The sequence below is a fragment of the Pristiophorus japonicus genome, chromosome 10 (assembly GCF_044704955.1).
Source record: "Pristiophorus japonicus isolate sPriJap1 chromosome 10, sPriJap1.hap1, whole genome shotgun sequence".
Lineage (NCBI taxonomy): Eukaryota > Metazoa > Chordata > Chondrichthyes > Pristiophoridae > Pristiophorus > Pristiophorus japonicus.
The window spans coordinates 181,468,133-181,475,807 of NC_091986.1; the positions used below are offsets into that span (position 1 = coordinate 181,468,133).

At 46.6% G+C, this 7,675-nt stretch overlaps 1 long non-coding RNA gene across 1 annotated transcript; it reads right to left on the reverse strand.

Annotated features, from left to right (window-relative positions):
- Positions 1–466: 466 nt before the first annotated feature.
- LOC139274861 (uncharacterized) lies at positions 467–2,663 on the reverse strand. The gene is made up of 3 exons (XR_011595631.1): positions 1,943–2,663; positions 1,336–1,494; positions 467–741 (listed from the first exon to the last, which is right to left on the reverse strand). It is a non-coding gene; the product is annotated as an uncharacterized lncRNA (long non-coding RNA).
- Between the last annotated feature and the right edge of the window lie 5,012 nt (positions 2,664–7,675).

Consider the following 7,675-nt stretch of genomic DNA (forward strand, 5'->3'; position numbering starts at 1 on the left):
TGGCAATTTCTTGGCCCTCAGGTCGACGGTAAGTATAGAACCGGTGCCTGGCTGTGAGAATGCTTTCTTTCGGTTTTAGTTGTTCCTGTATGATTGTTACAAGTTCCTCATAGCTCTTTGTGGTTGTCTTCTCTGGAGCTAGTAAGTCCCTGACGAGACCGTAGATGGTGGGCCCACAACTGCTAAGCAGGATGGCCCTGCGTTTGTTCGGTAGTGTAGGCGGTGTGTCCCCGTCCAGGTCGTTGGCTATAAGGAAGTGTTCCAATCTTTCCACAAAAGTGTCCCAATCCTCCCCCTCCGTAAATTGCTGAAAGTTGCTGAGGTTAGACATGTTGAGCGTGTAGTTCGTGATTCCGTATTCCCGTCGCCAGTTATAGTGTATGCAGGTACCTTTAGTAATGACTCCACAAGGCAGGGTATGGTGCTTAAACTCTGCAGACTTGCAGTCCTTTATTAGCAACTCCTGAGTGCCAACAACAAGCTGTGTGTTCCTTTTTATACTGGGTTACCTGCCGTGTGCAGGCAACCCCTGGGTCTCCAGCAACAGCACCCTCTAGTGTAGCGGTAAGATGTGTACAGTACAAGGATACATTCAATGTTGCATACAGTGTTACAGACATCACACAGTAAACAGGCATGCATACACAACAGTCTCCTCCTCTTCACCACCCATGGTGAATGACACCTGCAATGGTGCAGGTGCAGGTGCGGCCTTCCTTTGCACCTCTGGAGCTGGTTGACCTGAAAAACACAATTGAGCTCATTAGAACAGAATGGATTCTTGCGCTGTGCTGGCATACGTAGGAAGAGCAGCATTACTACAATAAATGTGACCGAGAAACGTTACAAATTAATGCATCATATGGTGGTACATATGGTAGTACATCTACGTGGAATTCACTGCCCCAGAGATCAGTCGGAGATAGGCAGAATGATAAGGGAGTTTGGGTTTATGGGGAGCAGACAGAGAAGGGGATAGATGGCCAGATGACCTGCCCCTGCTCTTATTTCTTATGTTGTCAACCTGAGGATAGCACAGAGGCTGCATGCTGGGTTGACATCATGACATCATCGCCAAGAGCATGCAGAAACCAAGCGCAGGTAGCGGAAAAAGCATGCATCAAACCTGTTCCACCCACCCTTTCCCTCAACGACTATCTGTCCCACCTGTGACAGGGACTGTGGTTCTCATATTGGACTGTTCAGCCACCTAAGGACTAATTTTAAGAGTGAAAGCAAGTCTTCCTCGATTCCGAGGGACTGCCTATGATTCATATATTATATTATAATTAAATTACGTTACATTCCTTTAACGTTGCTTGACACATTACTCACGTGACACATGGGAGGGTTCTGCAACACCATGGGTGGTGGCCGAGCGACTGTGGGTGCCCACAAGTGCCGTCGCATGTTCCTCAAGTCCATCAGTTGTGATAGCTGGGCAGGGCCCCCTCCGGTGCGCCTCTGCTTTGAACGGTTGTTAGATATCTTCCACTGCAAATGTGAAAAGAGCATGGCATAAGCTAATTGACTAGATAATATCATGGAAAGACAACAGTTTCCAACGTTACATGCAAACAGGGTGAGTATCCACAATTGATGCATGGTTATAACAAAGATCGGCGTGTTTAGGACCTACAGCTGGACACATACATCTCTCTATACTAAAATCGCCAGTGAACTTGGCAATGACAGGAGCTAATGTCCCAAAGTGTCCCAGGGCAAACAGTGAGCAAGGGCAGCTCTCCCCCAGTCCATGCTGGGTCCCTGTGTAAGTGACAGCAGCCAGAGAGACTTAAAAAGGGCACAGGTTCATAGCCCTGTCCAGATCTTAGCAGGGAATATATATGTATGTAAGAATAATGAAATTAAATTCAATCCAGATTTACTATTATAATTATAATTACAATGTGCATCATTACAATATAAAATCTGTACTTACTCTTGCTGAAGCAACAAGGCTGTTCCAGCACTTCCGGCACTGGTCAGGCCCTCTCGCCTCCTGGGACGCCGAGGAGACGACGTCCACGATCTCGGCCCAGAGCTTTCTGTTGACCCGGGCTGGAGGTTTCCCACGCCCACCCCGGGTTAATTGGGCCCACCGGGAGTGCACCTCCTGGACGAGGGCCTCGTTGGCCTCATCCGAAAACAACTTTGCCCTCTGCCTCCGCCCCCCTCCACATCACTGTCAGATGAAGACATTTTATATTTTTATGTCTTTTTATCTCTTTCCTTTCTTATCTTTGTCTCTACTATGCTTTCCTGCTTTCCTCCTCTCTCTGTATTCTCTCTCTCTCTCTCTCTCTCTCTCTCCCCCCCTCTCTTTGCCTTCTGCGCATGTGTGGATGACCCCTGACCTCCCAAAATGCGGGAAAACCTGTTTACCAAAAAAATCACGTGTGCAGAAGGTCGTTGCTAGGGAAACTTTGCCTTCCACATCGCTGGGCTACCGCTGCGCATCGCTGGCCTATCGCTGGGCCTATTTAACATCGTTGGCCTATCGCTGGGCCTATTTAACATTGCAGGGCTATCGCTGGGCCTATTTAACATCGTTGGCCTATCGCTGGGCCTATTTAACATCGTTGGCCTATCGCTGGGCCTATTTAACATCGTTGGCCTATCGCTGGGCCTATTTAACATCGTTGGCCTATCGCTGGGCCTATTTAACATTGTTGGCCTATCGCTGGGCCTATTTAACATCGTTGGCCTATCGCTGGGCCTATTTAACATCGTTGGCCTATCGCTGGGCCTATTTAACATTGCTGGGCTATCGCTGGCCGAAAGTCGCGATCCAAAAAATGGGCGATGTTCCAGCGATCAGGAAGGCTGACACATCGCCAAGGCTGGAACATGGCCCATTTTTTGGCTGATAGTCAGCAAAGTGGAAAATCTAGCCCATATTTTTCAGGCAACCACACTAACTGCTAAAAATGTTGGATTTTTAAAAACTGGATAAAAGGCTAAGGCTTATAGTGTAGGACACCACCATCGTTGAAAAGAATAGGAGAAAAGAAACAGCAAGTCAAGAAATAGTGGTTAGGTGATAAAAGCCTGTACATTGTAGGAGATGGATTAAACAAAGGAGTCTTAGATGGTTTCTTTATATTCCTTAAAAAATATAACATTACTTTGTGATTTGTTTTTTAAGGGTAGAGTTTCCAGAAATGTGTACAAGGCGAGGTACCTCGCACGCTGAAAATGCACATTTGAAAAGTGTGGATCCACTTCCATTGCGCGCCTGCAACTTGTGTGGTACCTTGTCACAAGTCAGGACTCAGAATATCTACCCTTTAGCGGTCTCAGCGATCGAAATTCAGGATCACCCTATTTGGGAGTCAGGACTTCCTGCGCCCGGCTGCAATGTCGGGTGCTCCACTTCCTCTTGGGGGCGGGACCAGGGCAGTAAGCGTGCAAATTTTCCAGCGCTATGTGGCTTCTCCGCCTAGCGCTGGTGCGAGTGCAGGACCCTCCCCTTCCATTAAAGGGCAGGGCATGCTGTGAGCTCTGCAGTGGGGCAAGGGGCCTCCACTAGGCCACCGGCGATGCGGAGTGCCGGGCTGCACAATCACGGCACGGACTACGCGAAATACACCATGGAAGGCCGGGAGGCAAAAATTGCGCCGCACATCACCCTTTACCCCTTTACTTTTCGCCACACGAGCGGGGTGAGGCCCGGTTCACGAACCGCGAGGCTGACGCTGACATCGCCCGCAGTGGCATATCGGGGCGCTGCCCAATTTCCACTACGGGGCGAAAATGGGTTCCTGCGCACGGCGATGATTTTGTGTAAATTTGCGGGAGTCGGTAGCGCCCCCACCCCCGGTGAGAAATCGTTTGTGCCCCAGTAGCACCCCGCGGAGGCAATAATGGGAGGTGCAAACGATACCAATTTCTCCCCCTTAGTTTGCAGTGTCTTTAGGCTCAAAAATGTCTTCTACTATTCATAGTGTTTTTACACTTTACTATCCAACATAAGTCCAAACTCCGTGTGATGTTTAGTAGCCAAGTGCTTGATTTAGCGTTCCAAGAGGAAGGTGGAGTGCTAAATCCAGCGCTATCACTTCCTTTAGAGCGCTGTCTGTGTTGGGCCATGGCACCTGCGCTATGTGCACAGCAGCCCTAAGCACTCTAAGAGAGTGCAGGGCTGTGCAATTGCAGGGTCAAAGGAAATCAGGAGGCACCAGAATGGGGAGATAAATAAATGTTGCCCTACCTGACCACCACTGCCTTGAATTAGTGCTCGCCAAGCGGCCAGCCGAGGTGACAACGTCTCCTGCAGCTGCTGTTGCTGATGCCCGACGATGCTGCAGGGGGCGGAAGTGAATATTGTATCTGGGGCGGTAACAGGGTGCTGCGCACCGGATGATGTAACGATCGCCGGGGCACAAGAGAGTGAGGCGGTGAGTGTCAGCATCATCGCAAAACCGGCAAGGAAGTTCGCGGGTCGGTGATTTTGCCGCGCCTGGTCAGTAACCCCACAGCGTCCTGTTACACCCCCCCCCACCCCCCCCCCCCCCCGCAGGCGGTAACGGGAGACGCAAACCAGACCAATTTCTCCCCCTTAGTACATAATAGAACAATGGCATGTTTAGCAGTGCTAGGTAATGTTCCTCCTACCTTTGTTTCTAGATTTTAACTATTTCCAATGGGCGGGAAATAGACAGCAGCGGGTCGGCAGCCCGTTCTACACCCCGCTCGATTTTCTTTTCATTAAAGTCAACAGACAGGAAAACTAGACTGGGGGTAATACAGGTAACCTGCTGCTGCCCTTTTCCAACCCGGACAAAATTGCCCCCCTTAGTGTCAGCATCAAGTGTTTACAGATCAGACACAGCACAATCAAATGCAGAGCAAGTCTCCACCACTCTGTCGCAACAACATGCCTCGGATCAGAACATCAGAGCAACAACTCCTACTGCACTCCACGTGAATTCCACGTCTCGCACTAGTCGTATTTTTGCTCTTCCGAATTTATGGACAGTTTTAAAAAAAATTGAGTCAAAGGGGCTGAAATTCCACTCCTGGTGTGTAAGCAGTGCTAACGCATTTTTCCCAGTACATTTAACACTGCGAATACACAGAGGGGACTTCCTTCAATTTACGCTGTCCCCTCATTCAAATGTAGCTGGAGCACCATTTCTGCCAAGGTCTAAAATGCAAGAGGATGAGATTTCCTGGGCAGGAGGAAGTATTTTTAAAGTGGCACCTCGATATCCTAGTAGTGCCATCATTTGAAACGGGAGATTTTCTGCTGTGATGAAGCTGGCGATTGTTCGTCTGCTGGGAGCAGGCAAGACAGTCTGTGTTGGACAAAGTGTTTTGAATGGTGGGAGTTAACTGTGCTGTTGAAACCAAACAAAAGGAAACAACTAAGTATGCTCGAAACAAGTAATGGTGCAATGCCAAGAAACCACAAAACGGCAAACAATGAGGACTAATTTAATCAAAAAGGTCAAGGTCAGTCGAGATGGTGTGAAAGCTAATTGTGATTTCTGTAGGGCGTAGGAGTGTGCTTTGCTCCAATTTCTGAAGGCAAATAGCGTTGACCTGATGCCAAAGGTGCAATGCATCAGAATGTCATGGCACAGCAAGGACACGCTCCTAACTTGTCACAAATGAATGTTGTAATGAGACTGGCACCAAGGAGCAGTGCCAGCCTCCTGTGCCTCAATGTATGCCTGTCGGAAAACTGGGGAAGAGGTGCACTGACTCTGGTCCGGGTTTCTGTACCTGGTGCACATCTGCGCTTCCATTGTACAGAAGTAAAATTTCACCCCATCTGGAGTACTGTGTTAAGTTTTGGGCAAAGGAAGGCTATATCGACCTTGGAGATGGTACAACGCATATTCACTATGATGATACCGGAGCTTAAAGAGTTACGATTGAGGACAGGTTGCCTTGTACTCCCTTGAGTTTAGACGGCTGAGGGGTGATGTAACTGAGATGTTTAAGGAATTGTTAGGGTAGATATGGCCCCGATTTTAACTCCCCTTGCCTGACAGAAACCAGGCGGTAGAGGGGGTGGGGCAGTTAAAACGGAATGTGGGACCCACCTACTGATCTGACCGCCTGCAATTTAAAATGAAACAGCAATGCTCTAGGGTTTTAAGCCACTGCACCATCCAATCACCTTCCTCACTTGTGCTTTTTTTTGTTGTCCTATTGTTGTGGTTTAATTTCAATGCATTTTGTGCTAAATTCCAAACTTATTCTGAAACATTCCACAAATGATAGGAGAAAGGCAGTGTACTTTTGGCAATAAAATGCAAGCTGCAGTATCGGGGCACTGAACTTTCAAACATTGGGCTGTCAAAGTTGGAAAAAATAGTATGTTATTAACCAGGGATTTATTTTAAGTGTTTCAACATTTCTATGTTTAAAAAGATAAGTAATGAATATACAGACTGGTTCCACTGCTTCTACAAAAGCAATGAATCTGAAGTTTCTGTTTTAAATCAAAAGTTGATGACTTTCATAGCAAAAGGTGACATCGATGATTAAAATTCTACCGTCAATATGCCAAAACATATGAAAGATGGGAAAACATTGTTATATGCAAGATGAGAAAAATTTCTCTAGTTCCTTATCATGACCTCAAAGTGCTTTACAACTTTTAAAATGCAGGCATAGTTGTTGTGTTCCATCATCTGACATGTCCCGCCATAAAATCGGGATAACTTCGAACAGCAGCTGAGGAAAGTTGAGGTTTAATCATTGTGTTTCAGTGTGTTGTTACATTACTTTGGATAGTCTTTTTTATCAATTTTGTTTGCTCTTTATTTTTGAGTTTTCTAGTTTCATTTGGAGATCTACCTAGATGGGGGCTTGTAAGAGAGATACTGCAATAATCATGGGCGACTTTAATCTTCATATAGATTGGACAAATCAAATTGGCAAAGGTAGCCTTGAGGACGTGTTCATAGAGTGTATTAGGGACAGTTTCTTAGAACAATACATTGTGGAACCAACCAGGGAACAGGCTATTTTAGATCTGCTAATATGTAATGAGACAGGATTAATTAATGATCTCATAGTAAAGGATCCACTCGGGAAGAGTGATCATAACATGATAGAATTCCACATTCGGTTTGAGGGTGAGAAACTTGGGTCTGAAACTAGTGTCTTAAACCTAAATAAAGGCAATTACAAAGGTATGAAGACAGAGTTGGCAAAAGTGGACCTTAAGGAAGGATATACTTGCATTGAATCTTTGGAATTCGCTGCCCCAGAAAGCTGTGGAGGCTGAGTCATTGAATATTTTCAAGGCTGAGACAGGCAGATTCTTGAACTATAGGGGAGTCAAGGGTTATGGGGAACAGGCAGTAAAGTAGAGTTGAGACCAAGATCAGATCAGCCATGATCGTATTGAATGGCGGAACAGGCTCGAGGGGCCGTATGGCCTACTCCTGCTCCTATTTCTTATGTTCTTATCTTGGGACTATTTTTGTTTGGGGTATTTACCTAAAATATACTATTTGATGGCAGTATGGGTTTCTCAATGGGGATTCCTTGCTATATGACATATCTGCTGGAGAATGAAAAGAAGAATGTGTAGAGTAGCAGCAACATAATGAGGCTATGGTTCAGCACAGAAGCAATGGACGAGTTTTGCTGCATCCTATAAAAATAATTGCAAACTTCCTGAACAACCAGAATTGCTCTAATTGTGCCACGG